The 25,124-nt window shown below is 36.7% G+C and overlaps 1 protein-coding gene across 1 annotated transcript in view; it reads left to right on the plus strand.

Annotated features, from left to right (window-relative positions):
• MAN2A1 (mannosidase alpha class 2A member 1) overlaps nt 1-25,124 on the plus strand; it is a 167,154-nt gene that overhangs the window by 89,902 nt on the left and 52,128 nt on the right. The window lies entirely within an intron of this gene.

The following is a 25,124-nucleotide window of genomic DNA, read 5'->3' on the forward strand; positions in this document are numbered from 1 at the left end:
TTAGGCCTAATTCTCTTAACTTTTCCTCCTTTTTGTATTTTGGTGGGGAAAGATCTTTGTTTCTGCTACCGTAAAAATATGTTATGCTTGCTGTAAGCAACTCATGCCCCTTCTGCACCCTATTCGTCTTCCTTTGGGTGCATGGAAGGGTGTGTGGGATGGAGCCACAGTGAGTGAGAAACCCTGTGGCTTCTCTTTTTCCTCTACTGTCCTTGCTTTAACTAGCAGTGATATTTAGTCCTACTTATGCTGGAGGAAGAAAGGAGATACAGGTGTATTAACTAAGGAATATGTTTTTTGGCTTTGATATTGAGGAGATCTAATAGAATTTTTGAGACTATTAGTAAAATTGTCACTTTTTAATATTTCCTTTAAAACAGTTTGTATTTAAACAGTGTTCTTCATCTTAATATTACTTCTCAGTTCTTTTCTATCAAACGTCAGTGCTACTACTATTTCTGTGGTTAGGTGAATTGGGGCACTTAACAATTGTCGAATTCTTACTTTTATCTCTTTTGTACTTGAGGACCTCATGAATAGAACTACTTACTCTTCTGGTTTTAAAATCTATATTTTACTTGTTAGCCACAAATACTGAGTCATTCTCAGTAATATCACTGAAGAATGAGGAATGATGGTAACCTTTAAAATGGAAGAGTTTGATAGCTTTATTTAGCAGGTACTGAAAGTGAAATAAATGTTTGCACTTCTCAGTCTTTGAGTTAGAAGTTTCAGAAGTATGGTCACACATTTTTCTCATATTCTTCATGAATCTTACATAATCATCTAAGGCTTAGCATTATTTTGATTATAAGCATAGTTCTTATTTAAGTAACAAATTACTAATCTAACTAAAACATGCATTCTCAGTGAGGGAGACGTCCTTCTTAGGAGGGTAAAAATCGGTTCTTCGAGTGTGAAAAAAAAAAGTACTATTTTTTTTAAATATATAAAAATAGCATAAAAATGGTATGTAATAGTGCATAACAGACATACATTTAAGTGTTATATTAAAATTGTATGAGGGGGATGAGTAGCAAAAAATGTCTCAAAAGAGTCTTCAAGGAATTATGATGTAAAAAGGATGAGAAACCCATAGTTTCTAAACCCATAGTTTCGGTAACACATGTAAATGAATTTGATCATGTTGTTGGCAACATAAGTTATAGCTATGTAACTTAACGTACTTTTGTTTGTGAGTGTTTAAAAAGTAGTCCATAATCTGCTCACAGTGATGTGATATATGTCCATGTACCTGCTTGAGTCCACAAGGTTACGTAAGCTATTGTAGTGTATGCATTTGTAGTCTGTGTGGAAAGCAGGTACAACAAGAGTTAAAAGTTAGGGCACCCTGAACAAGTCATAAATTTTCTAGCCTTAAATAATCCTTAAACGCACAGAGATGTTTCTTTTTCTCTCTGCACACATATAATTGCCTAAAGAAACAATTGTAAAGCTTTAATACAAAGATTTAGAGGATTAGGAGTGCAGAGGACATACAGGATGGAAGGTAAACTTTTGAGACATGCAGGGATTTCAGTCTTGGTGTGGCATTTGGTCCTTCAGGCAGGATGGAAACAAGTGTTGCCATAGCTCAGGCCAGCAAGTTGTGTGTTCTGACAGTGTATAAAGGAATTTTTTTTTTAAGTGGATAATTTGAAATGCCACCAAGTATACAGCTAAAATTACATTGAGATAACTTCTGTAAATCTGCAAATTTAATTTTTCAAGTAGAAAATTTTTTTAGTTTGAGAATAATTTATTCAAATCAATTATAATTTACCATTAAGTACTATTAATTTTAAGCCAGGCACTTATTGGTAAGGGATCTTATGTCTCTTTTGGCCCGAAAAAAAAAGGGCTTAATTTTAAAAGAAACCATCAAGCATGTGGAGATACAAAAGAAGTCAGTGCTTTGGACTTGGGTGACTTCAGACTACCAGATATAAAAAACACTTAATCCCACAAAAGGCACTTGATACCCCCATTGCCATTTGCTTGTTGAATGGTTCTCCCTGGATGGCTGCCCAGCACTTCTAATTTAATTTCCTCTGGTTTTCTCCATGCATACTTCCTTCTGGATCACAATCTTTATTAATAGTATCCTTCTCTTTTTGGTTGTCTAGGTTTTAAAACCCCAGAACCCACTTTGACTTCTACCTTTTCTTGCTCTTTAAGTGTCAGGGACTGGAGAGTCTTTTGGATTTTCCCCTCTACTCATCTCTGACATCCATCATCTCCTGCCTTCCTGTTACTTTTCGGTTTCAAGCCACTTTTTTTTTTTACGTTTTACTTGAACCACTGCAATGCCTTCCTGCTCTTTTGTTATCAGTTTCTCTCTGCCTCTAATTTATTGCATGTAGTTGTCACAGGAATCAACCCACAGCAGAACCCTGAGAAAGTCACCTGAGTGAAAGCGGCAAGGCTTCTAGGACTTAGCCTCAGAAGTCCTAGGAGGTCCTTCCCACTACATTCTTAGTCAAGCAAGTCATTAAGGTCAATCGAGATTCAAGGGGAGGAAATTCTTCTCCATTACATGATGTGAGGAGCATATATAGGAAGCAGAGGGAATGATGGCAGTCATCTTGAAGTCTGTCTACTACAGTTTACCCACTGGCCACTCCAGTGCACATACCTACCATATGTACAGTATTCCCCCTCCCCTCTAGATGCCCAAAGTGTCATCCCATTATGACAGGGGCCCTAAATGTTCATCTAAATCAGGTCCAAAATGACTTACTCATATAGCTGTGAATGGATTTTGTCTTATTTCTGTCAGTATAATTATTTGAGGTTAAGTCTGCTAGATTGTAAACTCCTTGATGGTAGGAACTATTTCTTTTATTTATTTCCCCCAACATACCTTCGGAAGTTTACTTAACATAGCAAGAATTGAATAAAGACTTGTTGAAATACAGTTAATTATTGATTGAAGAGAATATTGAACTTTAGACACCAGATGTGCATACGACATGGCTCACATTGTATGTGAAAATGTGGTATCCTGGCATATATTTTCCCTAAATAGTTCTTTCATCTAATATTTGGAGTCTGGATGCCAGAGGGTTTCCAAATACACTACTACTGCAAGCAAAAATAAACAACAGTTAGGAAGAGCTTTGAATTTGCTCAACATTTGGACAGCTGCTCACTTGAGATTTTAGAGTTTCATACCATGAGACCTGAAAAATTTTAGGTTGCATCTCAGCATCATTGTATTCTTACAGAATTAATTCCGTTGAGATTGCATTCTTCGAGGCTCTTTGCACTGAGTGGGTTCAAAAGATACTGAATGAGTTGACTTGATCAGATCAGTTTTTACACATAAGACTTTCTGTTGTTGACAAAGAGGATTTGCCTGATCCCACATTTTGTGTTTTTGATGTTATCACAAATAGTTCTTCTCACAATAATTACCTATAGTGTAATGAGGTTCAAGGCTTGAAATCATTTTCTCATTGGTTACCATGTCATCAATGTATTTTTATACCAAGTCACACTCAGAAAGTATCTAAGAAAAGTATCTGATATCCCTAACAGTTGTTTCAGCTTAAGTTTTAAGTGAAGAAAAGGAGAGAGAGAATTCTAACTGCTCAGATTCCGTCAGTGTTATCTATTATAATACAGAACTGGTAGAAGCATTTGTACAGAACTGAACTGAGATTCCATGACTTGAACCAGAGTGGTTTTAATATGAACACCTGGAGTCTGTTGAGAGAGCCATGAATGTCAAGATGGAGCTTGACTTGTGCCTCATGGCTTTTCTTGGGGGAGATTAACAGTGATACCTAGTGTAAGAACTGTGCTTGTTGCTCGTGGATTGTAATAGTGAGAGCTCAAATCTTGTCATGTACTAGAAAACTAGTACAGAAATACCTTCACCTTAGTTAGCAAGAAAATGTACAAAGTCAGGAAGATTGAGGATTTCCATTCTTGAAAATTGCGGGCTGCATTTTAATATTATCCTAAGGGAATTCAAGGTAATAATAGAATACATGATTTGACTAGGATTTGACACTCTGGACCTTTTGCAGGTTCTATTAGTATGAGAGTAGCTGAAATGTCCTTTTCTTTTAAAGCTACTTTAGAATTTTCTTTTAATGGGGGAATTGTTAACTGACAGCAGTGGAGAATCTCAAAAATAAAAAACTGAGCTGTTCTAGTCTAGTGTAGGTCTTTGTGGGTATTAATAGTCTAGTCTGTTTAAGAATTAATACTCACTAATGGATTTGAAGGATGAGTTCCTAAACTCTCTTCTGAGTTGCTTTTCTGTTTAAGTATTAATTGCTTGTGAAAGGTGTTTGTGTATTTTCATCTGTTGCATCTGAGTTATATTTTATTAATTTTGACTTCTTCAAGATACAGATTGACCAGTTCTCCAATTATCCAGAAATACATTTCAGGCTGTGTGTAATCTGGGATATTTTTAGAAAGGATGTTATATTGAAAAGACTTCAGTAGAATATAGTATATTACTTGAAGTAACTGAAAGTTTCTTAGGGAGTTGGAGATAGCTTCAACAGATATATTAGTTAATTTTATGTTAGAACTTATTTTAGAACAATCATGTCTGGATACCAACATCAAGTACCGTTTTTTGGTGTTTGCCATTCCAAATCAATCATCTGCCAGCTTGTATGTTGCCTGGTATTTCCCCCCCACCGCACCCAGGGAAATATAAAGGTCTTTGGGGGAGGGACAAGGAGAAAAGACTCTACCTTTTCCCATGATTGTCTTATTACTCTTAACATTTCTATTTTTTTATGATACCAGACATGATGAGTTATTAATTCCTGAAATACTGTTTCAACCTTACATTGACTTAGGTGAATAACACCTATTATATTAAAAAACAAAAATTTGACACTTTCATTTTATGTGATGGCTGATTAGGGACCCTGAGACTGACTCTCTCAATTTCCTGTTGAAACTCATGAAAACAAAGATGATGATGAACAGTCAGAGGAACACCAAACCTTGGCTTGATGGTCAACCTATTGCCACAATTTAAGATATCCACAAACTATAAAGTTGATCGACTAGGCTGAAAAATGCAATTATTCACTGACCAGTGGTAAACAGTTAGAAATAAAAGCAACATTGCAGGTCTCTAGAAGCAGATATGGGGATTGATTCCTTTTCCTTTTTATAGTGTCTACTCCCACAGCTTTGAAATTCCGGTATTTTATCAACCAGACAAGAGGACTAATATTTTAATACAGGGACAGTGCTGTTTTTTGAGGCTGTTAAGGAGATAGGTAGCTATTATTTTCATTCTCTCTGCCTAAGATTTCTGTTAACCAGTCTCCATTTAATTAGCCAACTAGATCAGTTGATTCTTTCCATTCCTTTTTGGTGCCCATCGTACCTTGACCTTGTCATCAATAAGCTGCTAGCTAGGGAAACAAGTATAATTCTCTCCCTCTGTAGTTCAGTTGAGTTGTATGATTATCACGAATCGATTATTTATTCCCAGATCAGTTGATCTTGTTACTTTTCTTGCATGATTTGATTACTTTTTATTAAACTGATGAATTATACAAAAAGTTTGCTTTTATACATGAAGTTGGAGATTTTCAACAAAGGTAAGTCACTGATCGGTGAGATGCCTATAAAATATTTGGGAAGAAAATCATAAAGATGGAGAAGCAGTCTGTACTCCTGTTGCCTAATATTTTTTTTTTAAATGTTGAAGTTCTTGGTCTACTTTACAAAAACCTAAGCTGGAAACCATACATGATCAATCACATGATGATTATGTAGTAGGTACAATCCAGGAATTAGTGGTCCCATAGTCAAAGTAGCTTTGCTGTTGTATCAGTAGATTAGGAAATTATATATATGTAAAACATACATGAATATGAGTTATTGAGTCATATATGTATAACTTTAAAATGTCCTACTTTACCTTTGACTTTCAAGTCAATTTTATCTCTTTCAATTAACAGATCTATTGCCAGCCTTAATCACAATAAGGGGGCTTCCATTGTGTCTGTATTTTACAACCAATTTGGAGACTCAATCTGACAGAAATAAAATAGGGAGAAACAAATGGAGAACTGATGGTAGAGCACTGACCTAGGAAAGTACCCATTTATGGAAATTGCTACTGACAGTGGCACGGGCCAGAAAGATACTGTGATATTCTTTGCTGAAGAAAGAACCTCTCCATTTGTTTTCCAGAGCTGGCATAAAAGAATGAATACTACAGCCATAGCCACCTTGATTGATTGGCCTTTTGGACCTTTTGCATTCAGGCTACCTCTATGCATCTGGACTTCTATTCCTTATTTTATAATTTATGTTATTATATGTATATTATATTATTTATATATGTATTATATATATGGTAAAACTTATTCAGTGTTCTCCATCACTGCATTTTCTTTACCTCCTTCAAGCATTATTAACAAACTGGTTATTTTATTTCTTTCTTGCTGTCCATCTCTCTTGCTAAAATATTAGCTCTATGGTGGCAGGGAACTTACTTGCTTTTGAATCCCCTGGCAAATACTTGGCACATTATAGGTGCTCAACAAATACTTGTCAAAAAAAAAAAAAACTAACTCTGGAATAAGAGAGGGAGTTCAGCCAATCCCAGAATAAAGACCAAGGGTACCTTTAGCATACACAGAGTCTGGGTAGATGTTTACTTCTGAGAGGGTAGGAAAGTAAATGGAAAGTTACCATAGGAAACCTGTGCAAAGGCCCTACAGAATGACAAAAAGTAGGGGTACAAGAAGACTTGGGAGAACGATTTGCCTTTTAAAATGATTTGTAACAGAGACTAGGAAAACATTTCACAAAGACCTCTTTGGTGTTCTCAAAAAGTTTGAGTCATGATCTCTAAGAAGCCTGAAACAGAACGCGGAGAGCTGAAATAAAAAGATGGCGAGCCGGCATGGGGGAGCCACAAAAGGAAAGGTTATTGGTGGGGGTGCAATGAGAGAGCATCTTCATTATTTGTACTGAAGAGTGAGGCTGATATTGTGCAAGCGTGTCCAGTGATATGACAGAAAAAACCCTTGAGACGCTTTGCCAGAACGCAGTGCCAAGGAAGACAAGTGGAAACAACAGGACAGAAGATGATAGGCATGGAAGGCAAGATTTTAACAAAAGACTTAGAGATTTTCTTTGGGAAAAAAATGGAGCAGAGGCAACGATCAAAGATACAATTGATGAAAAGTTTTCTGAGCCGAGAAGGTCTTGCTTTATAGATGAAAAGGGTGAAGTTCTGGGTAATACAAATGAAAAGAGAGTCACCCCTGGTGTGTCTTGCTAACTTAGTTCAATTAAAAGGAAAAGGACATATTGTAAAAGTACCCAAGCAAAAAGACAGATCATGTATAATATGGAACAAAAGCTAGACTGACTTAGGTTTCTTCTCGGTAACGACAAGTCTGTGGAGGTTTGAAATCATTTTATACTCACAGTTCTCTTTCATATGCGAAGGCAACAAAAAAAGACATTTTCAAATATGAAAACACCTATAAAAATGTACCACAGGTACTCTTTAAAAATTTTCTGGATAAAGTCAACTCAGCTGACTAATGTGTGAATCAAAAGTAAGAAGGCACTGGAAGTACGGAGACGTCATGAATCCAAATCATTGTTGTAAATTTGGTTACCGAAACTGAAGGTAAATGTGTACCGTAGAAAAATCTACAGGAATACAGATGTGTAGCTTGAGATTATGTTAACATCTGAAAGAGGTGGAGAGTCAAGAGCATATAAGAGATCTTAAATAAATAATTGTTTTGCCTCAGGAAGATTTAAAAGATAAAAGCTCCTGGTAAGAGTGATATTTCCTACTCCATTGCCTTCATTTATTGTCAGCGTACCGTTGACTCACCACATGTATATCTCTATTGAGAAAAGTCTCTGGAGTTCTGCCCACGGGCCAGGTGGATAGCTCCATTGAGATGGCTCACTTGTACCTCCATCTCAGTGTTCTCTAAAACAGAACTCCTAGTCTCTACTCATACCCACTCTGTGGTCCCAAGCACTTCAATAAAATGTCAGCTTTGTCCTCCACTTACTTGGGCCTCAATTTAATTTTTTTTTAAATGTTTTTATTTATTTTTGAAGGAGAGAGAGAGACGGAGCATGAGTGGGGAGGGGCAGAGAGAGGGAGACACAGAATTCGAAGCAGGCTCCAGGCTCTAAGCTGTCAGCACAGAGCCTGATGTGGGGCTCGAACTCATGAACTGTGAGATCATGACCTAAGTGGAAGTCATATGTTCAACCAAATGAGCCACCCAGGCGCCTCAACTTGGGCCTCAGTTTTAGAGTGAGCGTGTATTCAGTTTTTCATTAGTGGTCCCCTTTGATTCTCAAAGGTATATTCATTTGGATAATAAATTTCAGGATTGCCCTGGTCATCTTTGTCTCTTTTCATTCTACTTTCTAAATGTATTGCAGTTTTGTCCACTTCTCCTTATCTTCAGTGCCAGTACCCTATTTTAGGTTGGTAGTGTCTCTCCCCTGGATGATGGTGACACCCCAGTGGTGGGTGTCCCTCCCTCCTACATTTGTTGGAGGAATTAAATAAGTTTACCTATATGAACTTAATAGTACCGGATACTAGCAGTGATGTTCTAAATTCTCTGTTCAAAACTCTTCTTTTCTCCATTGCCTTAAGGATAAACTCACAGACTCTTTAACTTGAATCATGTGTCTGCATTTTGGTGTCTCGCGTCATCTTTCACGTCACCTCGGCCTGCACTATGTGCTTCAGCCCTTCTCTTGACATACTGTGTTCTCTTACTTCTAGACTATTGCTGCCTAGAAACAAAACAAAACAAAAACCCTTCCCACCACATCCCCAGTCATATACACACACGCACGTACACACACACACACACACACACACACACACACACAAATTCTGATTATCTTTTTAGAACTCAATTTAGATGTTATATTCCTGGAACCTTTTTCTGATACCCTTGAGTTAGACTAGGTGGCACTCTTACGTGCTCCCATGTGACTATGTGTTTAACCACTGTTGTCCAACTTATCACCTATGTAATATTCTGCTGAAGGAACTTGCTATAAATCCCATGAAGGCATAGGTTGGATTTTGCTCACCATCCTAACATGACACCTGGCAATCTTTCTGGAAGGTAACCTAGTAATATGTGCCAGGTGCATTCAAATTAGGCATTGCACTGGAAGAAATGTATCCTGCAGAAATAATCCTATATAGAGGTGAAGAGAACTGTGGGCAAAATATGTCTCTCAGCTTTATCATCCAAACAAATACTTTAAATGTTTAAAATACTTAAATGTTCATCAATAACCAGAAGGGATTGGTCAAATACTCTTAGGTTTATAAAATTCTATATGAAGTTTAAAATAATGCCTACGTTAGCATATCTTTTTGTATTAAATTAAAGAGAGCATAGGTTTGGTAAATTCTGAGGTTTGAGCTTAAGTTTTTATGAAATCTGCCTTTCAACTTCCATGGAGAAAATGAAGAAGACTTGCTTGAATTGAAGACGTTACATATGGTTGAATGAAATGAGGAAGAAGTGCTTCATATGGTGGAGGTGTTTGCCGAATTGGTAACTAAAAATTCAGGTAGAGAAGGTAGCAATTATGAGAAGTTATGTGTAGTATTTGATAGGCAGTTAAGGACAGATTTAAAATTAAGCTGCCCTCTAAGGAAAAGTATGTCTATAGTGATCAATCTTTATGGGAAATTTTTTGCATTAGAAGAATCATCTTGCATTCAGTGATATCTTCTTTTAAGATTAATATGAGTTCTTGGTACTTCAGCATCGTTTCTTGTGGGTATAGTGTTTCTCTTCAGATTGTATTCAACTGCAGATAACAAAAACCTTACTACATTGGCTTCACAAGAAAGCAGTTTATTTTTCTTAGGTATGAGTTTCATAGTAGGTAGTTCAGGACTTGTGATGTGTTCCCTGAGGTCATTAAAGGACTGGGCCCCTTTTACCTTTCAGCCCTGCCTCAGCCTGTGGCAGTTGTTCTCATGGTCTCAAGGTTGTGCCTGCTTCTCCAGACGTTGCATTGTGTTCCAGCTAGGAGCAGGGAGAAGGAGCAGAGGATGAAAGTTATACCACTTGAGTCTGCTGACTTTTATTAAATTGAGGATACAATAATTTTCTGGGAAGCTCCACTTTGTGAATTCTAGTTGCATTTCATTGGCCAGAACTGTGTTATGTGGCCACCTCAAGTATGGGGAATCAAGGGCTTTTTTTTTTTTTTGTAAGTTAAAGTTATTGTCATCCTCAGTAAAAGAAAATATGAAAACAGCTTGTGGGTAGGCAGCTAGCATGATCTACTCATTAGGTTCGTTTTCTAGACCCCAGGCTAGCTACTGTGTTTTCTGATCATTGACTACTCTTCCTTGTCCTCGTCACCTCAGACTAGAGTTGTGTTGTGTACACTGTAGAAACAGATCTGCACTGAATAAATCAGTCCTGGGTGCTAGAAGCTTCTTAAAAACGTGTTCTCAAGACTCTTCTACCAGTTAGGTAGAAAAATCATATCCCACACAATTATTAAGAAACAGGTTTTCCATTTATTCCAAAACCAAAACTTAGATACTGCAAAATAAAGAATTGGAAGAGAGAGAAAGTAAGAGCACATATGTTCTATTGAGATTGGGGGTGTTCACGTATGAAGAAAACACAGTATTCTTAAATGTTCACTGTTTCTTAGTGATCTATTTGGGACCATGTTAAAATATACTTATTCCCTAGTTCAGATAGTCATTCGATGACAGATTTATTTTGTGTTCTTGCCTTGTGTAACACTCTGCTGGTATGTGTTCATGTTTTCCTTCTTTCATTTCCTGTTGGTTTTTGTTTGGTTTTGGTTTTGGGTGGGTTTTTTTGTTTTGTTTTCTTTTGGCTCAGAACCTACACAGATAGGATGTCTGCTGTAAGTAGTCTATGACTTGGACTGCTGTATAGCCTACCTCTAAATAAAATCCTCAGTCCTTTACCTGAAATCTTTGTGAATTCAGAATTTTTAAAATTTTAGGAACTTAATATGAATATATGGCATATTGCATAAATAATATTTTGGTCTGGGACAGGGCTTATCAAATAACTTAAAATTTCCGAATATTAAGATCAAGTGGAATAGGTTTTGCCACCCAATGAATTTTGAAAAACTTGATTTTCAGAGTTTTTTAGATTTTGAAGACAGAGATTATAGATTTACACAGCAATGGTTTGGAGGAATTATGAAGTAATTAGTTAAAATAATTAGCAAATTGCCTAATAAAGACACATTGCAGCAGAAAGTACCAGAACTCTCTGACTGACATCAGATTGTTATTAGCATCGTGCTTAAGTGCCTCAACTTTTCTTTGTTCTGCTTCCCATCCCTTCCAAAAATTGAAAAATGTCTGTTTCTTAAGAAATTTTTAAGTCAAGTAGTGCTGACTCTTCGCCCATGGTATCACATTCTGTAAGCACAGAGGAATGTAAGTGTTGACTTTTCTTCTTTGTAAGAGTCCTTGCCTTGACTCTATTTGTCTGCTAGTGCTCTAGCTTCTTGACTATGCTTTAGGCTTCCTCATTATCAGAATTAAAAAAGAAATTCTTAATGCTTTCTTGCACCTCCTGAAATAATACCTTTTACACGTCTTGCATTAGGCAGTTTAAAGTTTGTAATAGGCAACTTTAAATACTGTAACTGTCAATTAATTATATACATTTTTGTTGCCATTTAGAAGTTTGAAGAAAATGTTTATCAGTAGCCTGCTATCATTATCACATAGTGATTTCTAAATGATTTACAATGTGGATAGAATTTGTCTTCTTACTGCTTTCAGGGCATGGTATCTTAAATCATTCTTTTCATCAATTTTATGTGAACTTGAAAAGAATCTTCCTTCCCGGGCTGTTATAATTAGTCTACTGTGATTTTATTCCTAGGTACAAAATTATTTTAGATTTTATTAGCTTTAGATTTTATCTGTGGAAGTGGTTGAACAGACTGCATTTGAAATGATAGTTTTAAGTTTTATTTCTTGAAAAGCAATGGCAAAGTAGTTATGTGTTGAGTGAACACCTGCTAAATTGCCTGGTTAGTCTGTGTTTTAATTGCCTTTTTATTGTTTATTCTTTAAATCAAACTTTCTTAACTAGCTGTGTGGTTCTAGTTTATTGTCAGATTATTATACAGTGAATTAAGTTTATACAAGGTGTTTTAGTTGCATGGTTTGTCTAATGAAATTAAAGCGATTTTGTTTGTTGCTTCCAACATCTTGCAATTACCCCATCAGAGATCATAATCAGGAAAGCGCAGACGATGGAGAGGAAAAATATGTGTTCTATACATGTTGGATTATGGTGAGATTTGCCTTACAGTGTAAAGGCAGAGTTACCCTGGGGATTACCACCTACAATCTAGGAAGGATTATAAAAATTTCCAGTTAAGGTATTTGGAAATACATTACTTTGTGGAACCGAAGAAAAATTTTGGAAAGGAGATGAGACAGTGCCAAAGAAAAGCTGGCATTAGTTTTGGTGTATCTGCTGGATAATGCAAATCATTGAGGGATTCTGTTCTGTTACTGCCATAGTGCCAAAGTTTTTCCCCCTGTTGGAGTTATAGAATGCACTATGGAAGTGATAAAGTAAATTAAATATCTGGAATGTGAGTGATTTTTAAAAGTGATGTGTATTCGGGTGGGGGGAGGTGATAATTCTACTAGAGAGAGTCCGTAGTTTGTTTTTCTGATTTCTTGCACATTTAGTCTTCTGTTCTCTCTCTTCTTTTCTCTCCATGTCCATCCTGTCTCCTGAAATTACTAAGATACAGCTAATTAACTCAAAGCAGTTCACAGGAAAGACTGAAGTAATATGGCATATTTCAAAGTCTTCTGTTCTTCTGAACAAGATTTTTTTTCCTTCTAAATGCAGATTAATAAAGCGTGCACTACAAGAGGAACAAGGAAAAGGATTTTAGTGAAAGTATCCTGATCCTGAAAAAGTCAGGAAGGGCTTCAAGCCCATCTTGGACTTCAGAACACTTCACAACTTTGTGGTAAAAGAAAAATTTTAAATAGAGCCTTTGGACTTATTTATTTCATCCTTATTTGGAGAGCAGCATTATTTTATTTTATTTTATTTTAGGCAAGAAAATTGTATGTGTAATTAGGCTACCTTTCAAAGTAAAACATACCTGGGTTTTAGGGTTTTTTGTAGGTGCTTAATATATACTCAAAGTATCATAGGTAGTTGGATGGCTTGTGTGTTTTTCTTCATGTGTTCTTTATCCCTTGTGACATTGTGTTTGCCTTCACTGTGAGTGATGTTTTTTCCAGTGTTTGTGTATCTTCAATTGGTTCATTGGATTGTAGAGTAGAATGTCTTTCCCAGGACCAATATTGTGTCTAAAAGTGTTTTGAAGGTAAAAGTGGCTTGTGTTTTGTTCTTTTCATATTTTTACCTCTTATATGGTGGCTCACTAGCACCAATAATAAGTTGTTGTTGTTTTTTTTCTTTTCACCTACAAACCTCACACAAGATAGATTTCAGTTGTCGACAAAGACATACGCAGTGAATATAAACGTATTTTCCTTGTCTGTCTTTAGTAACAAAACAACTTTATTTTACTGCATTAACTTTTAAGGTCTTTTTATTTGTGAAAATCAGCCTGTTTATGTACTATGTGTTCCTCCAAAGTTACAGCGTTACAGTTATTGGAGAAATGAAATTTTCTCCCAGTAGATGAAAATTACATTTTGATTGAACATCATTCCTTATGCAGTCACCCATAAATATAATGTCTTATGCTGTCTTTTCAGAAAATGGCTACAGATGTGATTTCTGAAATGACAAGAAAATAGAACATCTTAATGTTTTAGGTAAAACAGATGGCATTTTTGTTTTAGGCGAAACTCCTCTCAGAGTGAAAGCAACTTAATTGGTGACAAGACTCTTAGGGTCAGCCAAATTATGTACAGTTTTTGTATCTGTTTCTTATTATTGCTTTAGTATCAAAGGTTTTAGAATAGTTGGAAAGGAGTACTTATCCTTCTTATTGCTATTTTCTGTTATGCACTGGAAATAGTTGTAAGATTTTTCAGGACTATTTAAAAGTTACAAAATTGCATGTTGATTCTACTTTGGTTATATTTTGGCTTTTAGAAGTGCTTTTCCCGTTCCTGAAATAAGCAGTTGTACTTTTGAAAGTTAACACTTCAATTTATCATGTTGAATTGCAACTGTAAGTAGTATCTGCAGGGATAATATCTGATAACATTTATGGTACTCTTTTGTTTCCGTACCACTGAGCTTTGAGCAGATTTCATGGTCAGGTGCCTAGAAAGAGCACAGTATTATGAATGGTCTGGACCAAGAGTCAAGGGCTTATTCTAGTCCCACCGCTGTCACTAACTAGCATCTTTTTCTTTGAAAATTTAATTCCAGTCTCTACATGTGTTGGGAGAGACGGGGGCTCAAGTAGGTGATTCCTAGGGTCACATCCAGCTAACATTGACTTTCTTGTCTGTTTTTTTTTTTTAGTGTTTTTTTTTAATGTTTATTTATTTTTGAGAGAGAGACAGAGCATGAGAGGCAGAGGGGCAGAGAGAGAAGGAGTTACAGAATCCGAAGCAGGCTCCAGGCTCTGAGCTGTCAGCACAGAGCCCAACACGGGGCTTGAACTCACTGACTGTGAGAGAATGACCTAAGCTGAAGTTGGACGCTTAACCAACTGAGCCACCCAGGCACCCCTCTTGTCTGTTTTTTTAAAACATAAATCGTATATAAAGCATTCATTTGGGCAAACACCAGGAAAGGAAGTTTCTGGGTAGAAAACTCAATTCTGGAAATTAAGCACGTTTGTCCAATTAACGGGGACATAGGAAACTATTTTCCAGAATATCTCCACTATTGCAAGTTGGTGACTTATTATGGCAGTTCCCTTCCTACCACCTCTTAGAAAAATTAAGTACGGACTGAGGGAACAGCACGTGTTGGCCCTGTAGCAGCTCAGGAAGGTTAGCCTCATTTTCACCTCAAAGAAACCCCTTTGAACCACAGTCCTGCCATTGGAGGTGGTTAGAGGGTTCTTAGGTGTAGGCTTTTCACTGGGATGGATACAGAGCTCTGATGAAGCAGCATTCCGAGAGCTTTGGGGACATGGGGACTCTGATAGGACTCCAAGTGCTACAGATGACGCAGCTGTATTTCTAGCACATACACTTTGAGCGTCTTTCCCCCCCTGGAGAGAAACAGGATTGCCTTCTGCAGTCAGCGGGAGTTGGATTGCTTGAGTTTCAATCCTGGCTCTGTCACTTAAATGGCTATGTGCCCACGAGCAGGAGGATACCAAACCACTCCTACACATCTGTAAAATAGTCCTGATTCTAGGACTTCATAAGTTACTTGTGAAACTGAAAGGAGTTAATTCAAGTAAAGTACATACTGAGTGTGAGGCAGTGTTCTAAACGCAAATTAAGTGCAGCTGTTGGTGTTATCACTATTATTGTTATCGTTACCATTATATCTGAGAAACCCTCCACCACCTGCCAAGTCAAATTGACTTTGGGTTAAAAATAGCAAAAATATTTCTTTAAGGTACAGTGCTGTTGCTGATTTACTGCTTTGTCGATTAGTATCACAAACAAGCATACTTCTCAAAGTAATTATTTCCTACAGAATAGCTTTCTAGAATATTTGCTTAACAATATCACAGACTTTTCATTGAAACTAAGAACTTTTATTGGTAATATTTTGTGGAATTCTTGGATTTGAGATAGAAGGGTTTCTCAGAAATTAAATACTTAGTAGACAATAGCAATTTTAGGTCCTGCTGTCGTCATATTGTTTCTTGAAAGACTGCTTTGCATTTGGATTCACTCACATATTCAGTGCACTTGTAGACTTTCCTTTTGAATCCTGTCCTTGGGCAGATGACTGTTCATAGGATGATAGATTCAGAATATTTTTTGTCCATAAATTTTAAGAAAGTTATTTCTCCTAAATATAGGAAAAAATGGTGAAATAATCATGTGTTAGGAAGATCAGGTAACATTTATACACTATTGTATTCAAGTATAATCCTTATTACTGAGAAAAAGAGTGTTCTGTTCCTTAGTGTTCAATTTTTTTGCCTCTTAGATGAGACTATGTTTGTTACTTAATCACCTGGAAGCTTTCAGAAAACATCAATTTTTTAATTTTTCTTCTTACAAATATAAATTCCATTATCTGGTAATTGAAGAGAAGAAAGACTTATTATATAGTTTCTAGAGAAATTTTTATGGGGAAAACAGTTAAGTATTTGCCTGAGAAGGCCTCATTTATAAGATTAGAAAGATGTTTAAACTGGGAGGCCTTGGAACTTACATGAAAAATCTTGTGCATGTGTGCATTTCTCCAGTGAGTGGGGTCTGTTTAAGGTTTTCAAAGATTAGAAAATAAATATAATTTTTAAAAAGCTGGGAATAACCACCTTAGTCTCTGCAAGGGACTCTCAGTCATTTGCTTCTCACAAAGTACAGGTTTGGGGTTTTCCTTATTTGCTTTCTCAGTAGTGTTTGCTGTGGCCACCTGTGCTAGGACGGTGGGATTGGGCCACATCAGGCCTGGTGGTCAGTGGATGAGGATGTGGGAGGACATCTTCCATGGGAGAGAGGGTCAGACCGCTGGATATACCTCATTGCAGTCTTTTCCTTGGGCCCAGTTCCAAAGACCCCAAGTTCTTCTCATTGCTCTTTGCCCACCCCCACCCTGCCCTACTTTCCAGACCTCAAGATTTTCTTTATTTTGCTTGGTGGTACAAAGTCTCATTCTTTGTGAAACCAGAGTTTAGCCTTCATTTTCAAGAGGAATAGTGTAACCTGGTGTTAGTTTCCTATTGTGCTGTAACAAATTACCACAAACTCAGTCTCTTAAAAAAGCACTCATTTACTGTCTTACACACAGTGCTGGAGATCCAAAGTCCAGAGTCCATTTCATGGGCCCCACAAAGTGTTGGCAGGGCTGGTTCCTGCCACAGGCTCCAAGGGGAGGATCTCTTTCTTTGCCTTGTTCATCTTCTGCAGGCCGCCTGCATTCCTTGGCCGGTGACCCCTTTCACACATATTCCAGCCTCTTCCTGCTTCTGTTGTCATGTGGCCTTCTTCTCAGTTGGACCTTCCTCTGTCTCTCTAATAAGGACCCTTGTGATTATATTGGGCTCAGTTGGATAATTCAGGAAATCTCACCATCCCAAGGTGTTTAATTGAATTGCATCTGCAAAGTGTCTTTTGCCATATAACTTATTCATAGGTTCTGGGGATTCAGATGTGGACATCTTGGGGGAGGGAAGTATAAGTGTTCTGCCTGTCGTACTTTTGAAACCTAATTTTTGTATTTCCAGGGAATAAGTGGATTCTGAGTTTGGGATAATTAATTTCAGAGCATCAAAATAAATCTATGTAGATGTATCTCAGGCACCTCAAATTCAAGAAGTCTGAACCTGGATTTACCACCTTCACCTTGAAAGCTCCTCCCACTACCCAGGTGGTAGTTCAATTCTTCATTAATGGCACCACCATTATCTATCCCACCCTAACTGAAAACCAGGAATTGTGGTAGATGGTTTTTCTGGTTTTACTCAGCCTTCTGCAAGGAATCCAAAAATTTTTACTGACACATTATCCTGCCTGCTTCTCGGATTTGTTCTTTTTGCATTTCTACTACTTTTGTAACTTAGGTCTTCACCTTTCCTACCTGGGCTGTTATGGCCACTTGCTTGGTCTTCCTGCTTTTAATCTTGACTCCTTAAATTATTCCTCTACCTAGCAACTAGAAATATCTATTCAAAATGAATCTGACCATGTTAAACCTTTTAGTCACTCCCTATAACTAATTGGGTCTGTACACCTTATAATGATTTAAATATACCCACTCCTCACTGTGACTTAGTGATTTAGTTCCCCTTCTAGCTCATATATTGATATTTTAGAAGTTCACCTTACTGTGTAGATTTTAGTGGTGTTGGATGGCTTGTATGTCCTGAAAATAACATCCTTTTTCTTGTATCTGTGCTTTTATTCTTAGAATTTTCCTACCTAGATTGTATTTCCCTACTTTTCCTTTACCTGGCTATCCCTCCCCTGCCCCACATTTAAAAAGGTTCTTGTTTATGTTGTTGTTGTATTTTTCTAATTACTTTAAAAATACATACTTGATGTAGAAAATGGTTTTACATCCAAAGTATTAAGAAGTAGTTGCAGAATATTCACTAATAATACCAGAATCTAGAGGAAGTACCTTGTTAATAATGTAAGTTTTCTTTTGTTGAATATACTCTATTGTTAAATATATCTGTGGAATTTGTAATTTCAAATACTTCTCCTTTCAGAATTTCATTCAGTTTAGTCTTGATGTATTCAGTTTCTGTGGTGGAATTGTTTATCTTTTCATCTCTTTATTCATATTTTCATCTTTACTTGGACATATTAATAATTATTTTAAAGTCTTTTCAGTTAACTCCCTTATCTGGATCATGTGTGGTTCTAATTCTTTTGTCTTTTTCTCCTTGGTGTTTAATCATGTGGCTCTGTCTTTTGGATGTCTTGAAATTTTATATCAAGTAGTAGACACTTACATAGGCTCCAGAAAATATCTTCTAGGAAGCATTCAGTCGTCCTCCAATCAAGCACTATGCTAAACTGAGGCTAATTTATATCTCATTTGTCTAGCTCTCCAAGTTTTCAACTGATAGTCTAGTATATTCTATAGGCACTACTCCCTGGTGGGTTCTAAAATGTCATGAGATGTCTCTGCTCTACTTTTCATAAGTTTTCTGTTTAGGCTGTAAGCCTCCCTTTCTATGCAGCACCCCAGCGTTTGGCACATGAACCGATGAGAAAGCCAAATGTACACTTGAAGCCTCCTAAGCTCCAGCTAAGTGCTTTTTGGCCTCTCTGTTCCCACTGTGATCCTCCTCTAGGCTTTTCATGGAACTCAGCCTTTCCCAGTGCTGAGAATTGGCATGTCCCAGGGTAAAAATGGCTAGAGAAGGAAGCTCACTTCTCTGAAGTTCTTTTCTCTCCTCAGCAGTTCCTGTTGCTTTCAAGCAGATGATTACCATATTTATCTGGGTTTTCTAGTTGGCCATAGAATTGAGAGCTCTTGTCTGTCAGCTACTCCATCTCTCCTAGAAGCTGAAGCAACATTTATATTCCAGCTTAAATTTGATAGTTGGAAAATGTTCACTTTTTCTACTTGGCTGTTTATGTTGCTATTGATTTTGTAAGAGCACTTTACAAATTTCCCAAATTTGATTTTCTGTTTTTTATTATTCTTTAATCTTATTTTTAAGACAGAAAATGCTTAAGCTTTTGTTATCAACTCTGCTAGCCTTTCACTTAGCTATTTTTTTTTTTTTTTTACTGTTATGGTTACAGAGACCTCTATGCCACAAATGATACATTTGTTTTTTTTTTTTCTACTAATCTTGTCATTGTTTACATTTCTCAATTTTTTAAATCTAGAATCAGTCCTGGCATATTGCTTTAGTGTGTCTGTTTAACCATTTTGTCTTGCCTGTCTATTATTATAGGTAAATTACAGAATTTTCTTGCCCTCTTTTTCCCAACAGGAGGATTTCAGTAAGATTTTGGTTAGCAACACGTAAGATTCATGAATTAATTTTGGGGAAGTTGGTTGGTTTTTGTTTTTTGTGTTCTGTTTTGTTTTGTTTTTTTAATTTTTTCCTCCTAAAATAAATGTCTCTCCATGTGTTCATTTTTATGTCTCAGTAAAGTTTTGTAATTTTCTGTATATGCGGTCATTTTGTATAAAGCTAATTTCCTATTTTGTATATTCTCCCGATTAATTCTTAATCATTCTGCCACCTTTTTGTGTGTGTCACAGGATGCCCTGTGCATACTTTTGTCTTATTACTTACCCTATTATATTGAACTTAACAGTTTCTTTTTCTTTTTTTTTTAATATAATTTTTTTGTCAAATAGGCTAACATACAGTGTGTAAAGTGTGCTCTTGGATTTGGGGGTAGATTCCCATGGTTCATTGCCTGCACACAACACCCAGTGCTCATCCCAGCAAGTGCCATCCTCAATGCCCATCACCCATTTTCTCTCTCTTCTCTTAGATTATAGATCCTTCCAGGACAGGGGCTATGTATTCACATTCTTAAGTTTATAGCTACGCATATCAAGAGATATCCTTCTGTACTTTTTTTCTTGCTTTTTAATTTATCCATATTCCATGTGGTTAACCCCTTGGTACATGGATGTATTGTATGCACCTGTGCATTTATTTCTACCCCCGCCCCCCCTACCCTGACCCTGGTCGTCTGAACTCTTGTTTCAAGGTAGATCTGTGTTATCACATATGTGGTCTTGTTAATTTCCATCATTTAGATTTTTATATGCCTTACACAGAAAAGCATTTAAGGCAGCTCAGTGACCTGGGTTAATTAAAACATTCACTCCACCATCCAGTGTGATTCATGTACCAGAGTCCTTGGTCAGGACGCCAGGAGGATTTTGTAAGGAAAACTAGAGATTTAATCGCTATTGAGATTCCACTTTGTGCCAGGTCTGAGCTATGTGATTTTCCAAACATTTTATCTTTTAACCCTAATAAGAGTCTTGTCTACTGATTTTATAGATGAGGATATTAAGGCTTGGAGAAATGAAATTACTTGCTCAGGCTTCTCAAATTCTAAGTGCCATGGTGGGGTTTTCAGCTTGAATATGTTTCATTCCAGAACCCAGGAATCATAAAACTGTGTGATTTTTTTGAAGAACTGACATGTATCAAAAAGGGTCCTTTTGTTTTTAATATCTTGATTCCCCTCCCCTCCCCCCAGTGGCTAATATGGTAAGCATTGTGTTTTAAACCCAGAAAACTAGGTGGACTGTATCAAAAAGACTTCAAGTGTAGAAATTAAAATTTCTATAAACATATAAATCTATATATTTCCACATTCAGAAAATTATGTAAGTTTACTACTTTTCTTTAGATTACACTCCACTAATGAGGCTACTTAGAGAAGATGTATATATTCTTATTTGAAATGAATTTTTTACTCTGCTGTCATTGATTAAGAATCAGACTGAACTTTAGTCTGCTTTATTCTTTTTTTTTCTTTTTTTTTTTTTTTTTTTTAGTCTGCTTTATTCTTAACTTTCTCTGTAATCTTGGATCTGTCATTTCCCGTCTTTGCAAAGAGGTTCATTATATAGCTTGTCGACTTTAAAACTATTTTTTTATGGAATTGAAGTAATAGAAGTGAAAATGATCTGATAAACCTCTAAAGCCCCACACTGGTAGGAATCATTTATAAATGATGTATTCTCCTAGTGGGATTTCTGTGCATTACTCATTTATCAACTATTTATTGAATGTTATTCTGTGTCAGGTACTACACTAGGCACATGAAGCTACAATGATTGTTCATATAACCTAGTGTTTGCTTAATCGGTTTTAAACTGTATTTAAAGGAGACTTGCAAATACTTCTCATTTGTGTCTCCCTTACGCAGTCATAAATATACATAATGCTTTTTAAATGTTTTCCTTGAGTATTGTTTTGGTTACCTCACGTAGTGAAGTTATAAGATGAGCTCCTTAGTGTATAGTGCAAGATTTTTTTCTGTTCCAATGTTCCAGTTTATAAATTTTCTTTCACAAATACACTGAAATATAAATAGCTTTTTGTTCATCCTGAGCTTTCTGAAGAGAGAGGCTCCATGGGGATCTTGGGCATCGGTGAGGAGAGAAAGTTCTTCACATATGAATTTGGAACTAAGGGAATCTCCACATGAAACCTCAGTTGTCAAAAAGGTGCTTATAAGCTTGTCCCGTGAGTAAAATGGTTAAGAAGATGGCTAGGGAGGTAAGGCCAGGTTTTGAGCCTTGTTGTGGCACTTTTCACTGGGTCAGTGTTGGCAAAATACCTAGCCTCGATGACCCTCAGTTTCCTACCTGTCCAGTGGGAAGGGTGAAAGGCTGTGTCTTATAGGTTACCCGTACAGTCCTGAGGACTGGGCCCCTCATACAAGAAGCAAACTAAGAGATAGCTCCAAGGTCACTCTGACTAAGGACATACTCCTTCCACTCTACCCTTCATCCAATCCTAGAAGGAAGCCCCAATGGTCCTAATCTATTGTTCATGTGGACACTGATTAGATTTGCCTTAAAGAGAGGACTTGGATTGCCCCAGGTGTCTTGCTTATCATGACATGAATCATTTCTACGAAAGGGGTGAAGGAATTCTAAATATACTCCTCCTCAATAGAGTCTTCAAGGACAGAACCATGTGTACAGTGGGATTCTAGTTCTCCCATAAAATGATTCCCAGTTTGACATGAGCATGCAGATGTCTTCATTTTTCTCCATTCCTTTTTCTCTCAAAGTAGATCATAATCTGTCATCTAATTGGGTTGGCAGGTACCATATGAATGCTTTGTTATCATGAGGTGAGGGTTGTTCCTTTTATATGGAGAATTGGGATACTTGCTGTAACCCCAAGTAAGTTAAGGGGCTTAGTATCCTAGTGAGAACTAGGAGTCTGGATGGGACTTGGTGATAGGTGATGGGAAGCGAATGTAAACGTGGGGACAAGTGGGGGGGGGGTAATGTTCTGAGCTTCCTGTACAGTTACTTCCAAGATGAAATAGAAATTAACTATCCTAATTTTTAAGATATAAATATTACTGTTTTCTTTTGTTAGCGTGGATCAAATATTACTAATTTTTAATAACCGAGTTTGACATTTAGGATATTGAAACCTGTTGGTTTTATTCACAACTGATGGGTTTAAAGGAACTCATATTTAGGGATGTTGGCAGTATAACAAATGTTTGACCCACCAAATATGATAATGAAAATTAACATTTAGGAGCGCCTGGGTGACTCAGTCCGTTAAGAGTCCAAGTCTTGATTACGGCTCAGGTCATGATCTTATGGTTCTGTGAGTTCGAGCCCCGTTGTCGGGTCTGTGCAGACAGCCTGCTTGGGATTCTATCTCCCCCTCTCTTTGCCCCTCCCCAAAGCGTGCTCACACTCTCTTTCTCAAAATAAATAAATAAACTTTTTTTAAAAAGTTAAAAAAAAGAAAATGAATATTTAGTTAATTTTTGATTGTGTACTTATTTCCAAAGGAAATATAATTCATTTATGATTATACTTTCTCTGTACTCTACTTAAAATGTATGTAGATAGGAGTTTGTGTGTGTATATTAGGTAAATTTGTGCTGTGATATACTTGAAAAACATGGTGTGGATTTCTAATTAGGTTAAAAAATTATTTTCTTTGTTCAGCATTATACTCATATACTCTACACATGTAGTTTTTGAATAGATTCCTGGCATGATAATCATATAATCATTCAGTATAGTAGAAACATCATTATGGTCAAATACTAATTAGCTACTAAAACAAAACAAAACAGAACTTAGTTCCCAGCTTATTGTAAAAAGCAGTTTAATAGTGTACAAAACCACGTGTATGGTTAAAACTATTATTTGCTTTAAATGTGAATCATTTAACCCCCTATGGGCAATGGGAAGGAATCAGTGTTCTGGATGCTTATTACCTAATTTATTGCTTGGGCACGTTACAATTTATTATTCAAAGCCTTTATGACCAGCTCTATGTAATGGAGCATCCAAAGGACTTGCCAGTAGGAATTCCAGGTTCAGTACCTGGATGTGCTTCAGGGCTTCTACAAAATTAGGAAGCTGGCCTGAGTCTTTAGACCGTGTCTTAGAGTTCTTCACATACTACCTCTGAGCCTCTGGTAACATGGTGTTCAGCAGTAAATCACTCATTTCCAGGATGATGGTTTGAACATCTTTGGTGCTGAGGTTGGGTGATCCTCAACTGTTTTACTTCCCCAATGCACCTTAGGAATATGGTGTTGTCTTTCTGTAACAATGAATCCTGGCAGCTGTGATTCTCCAGATGGGTTTGTGATGGAACAAGTCAGGTGACGTGTAAGCAACGGCTAGTAGAGGGCAGTGGGAGGGTACAAATAGGTTGACAATCACTCAGGTAAGTCTGTTTAGCATACCTCTCAAAGGGGCATTACCCTTGCTATCCTTTAGAGTTGCTTCTGTGGATAAAGTAGGGTTCTACCTAGTGCCTCTAAGCTTCAGTGTCCTTTGTAAATATGTTTTTGACTACATGGCTTTAGTCTGTCTTCTCTCATATACATATGGTATCACTGAACATAAGTTATGTAAGTTAGCTTGTGTGATCCTGATACATACTATAAGCGCCATTCTTATTGCTGTTATTGTCACTTTGGGCATCTCAGAATATTATTTCTATCATAAGTGCTTCCCCTGATAAACCATTTATGAGTCGAACATATTATAGATTTTATGCTACATCCTCTTTCTTTTTTTGTGTGTTTTCCTGTTGTCCTTCACTTTAGTTTTGACTGCTGTGGGCATTAATTTTGTTTCTCAAGTGATTGGCAATGCAGTTGAAATACACAGGGCACATGTAGGATAAAATAGCACTACAAGGCTTTCTGATGCACTAGGTACACAAAACTTGTTTGTTTCTACCATCTCTGATGTAGCTAATATGAGTCAGTGGGTGTGGGATTGCTATCTGACTATTCAGTTCTGTGTTCCTGCATTTACAGAATTGCATAGGAAACCAAAATATTTCAGATCATGAAAATATTCACTAATAAATCAGAGAGTTGCATTATTAAAGCATCCTCTCTTGAAATACCTTTTGATTTATTTGAATCTAATATGATTCAAATTGATTATAAAGTAAAATCATAAATCTTTCAAAGGCTGTGTATTTCATGTCTGTGATATGATGGTATAGAATGTTTCTGCTCACAGGCAAAGCCATGAAACAGTGGGGATCTCCCAGAGTTACACAGCTGAGAAAATCAAGGATGCTAGATACTCCAACGAAGAATTCTTTCGATATCAAAGAAATGAGAGAGGACTTTAGGAAAAATGATGAAGTCCTTGAATATTTTTTACAAATGTAGTTTTGTTTAAAACCACCCTATAAAAATTAAATGTAACATGAAGGATGTCATAATGTGCTAATATAAAATATTGTTGGAAGAAGTCTGCCAGAAACTCCAGTTCATTCATTATTTTTGTTCCTTCTTTTTTTTTTTTTTTTCAACGTTT

This window comes from Prionailurus bengalensis, chromosome A1 (assembly GCF_016509475.1).
Source record: "Prionailurus bengalensis isolate Pbe53 chromosome A1, Fcat_Pben_1.1_paternal_pri, whole genome shotgun sequence".
Lineage (NCBI taxonomy): Eukaryota > Metazoa > Chordata > Mammalia > Carnivora > Felidae > Prionailurus > Prionailurus bengalensis.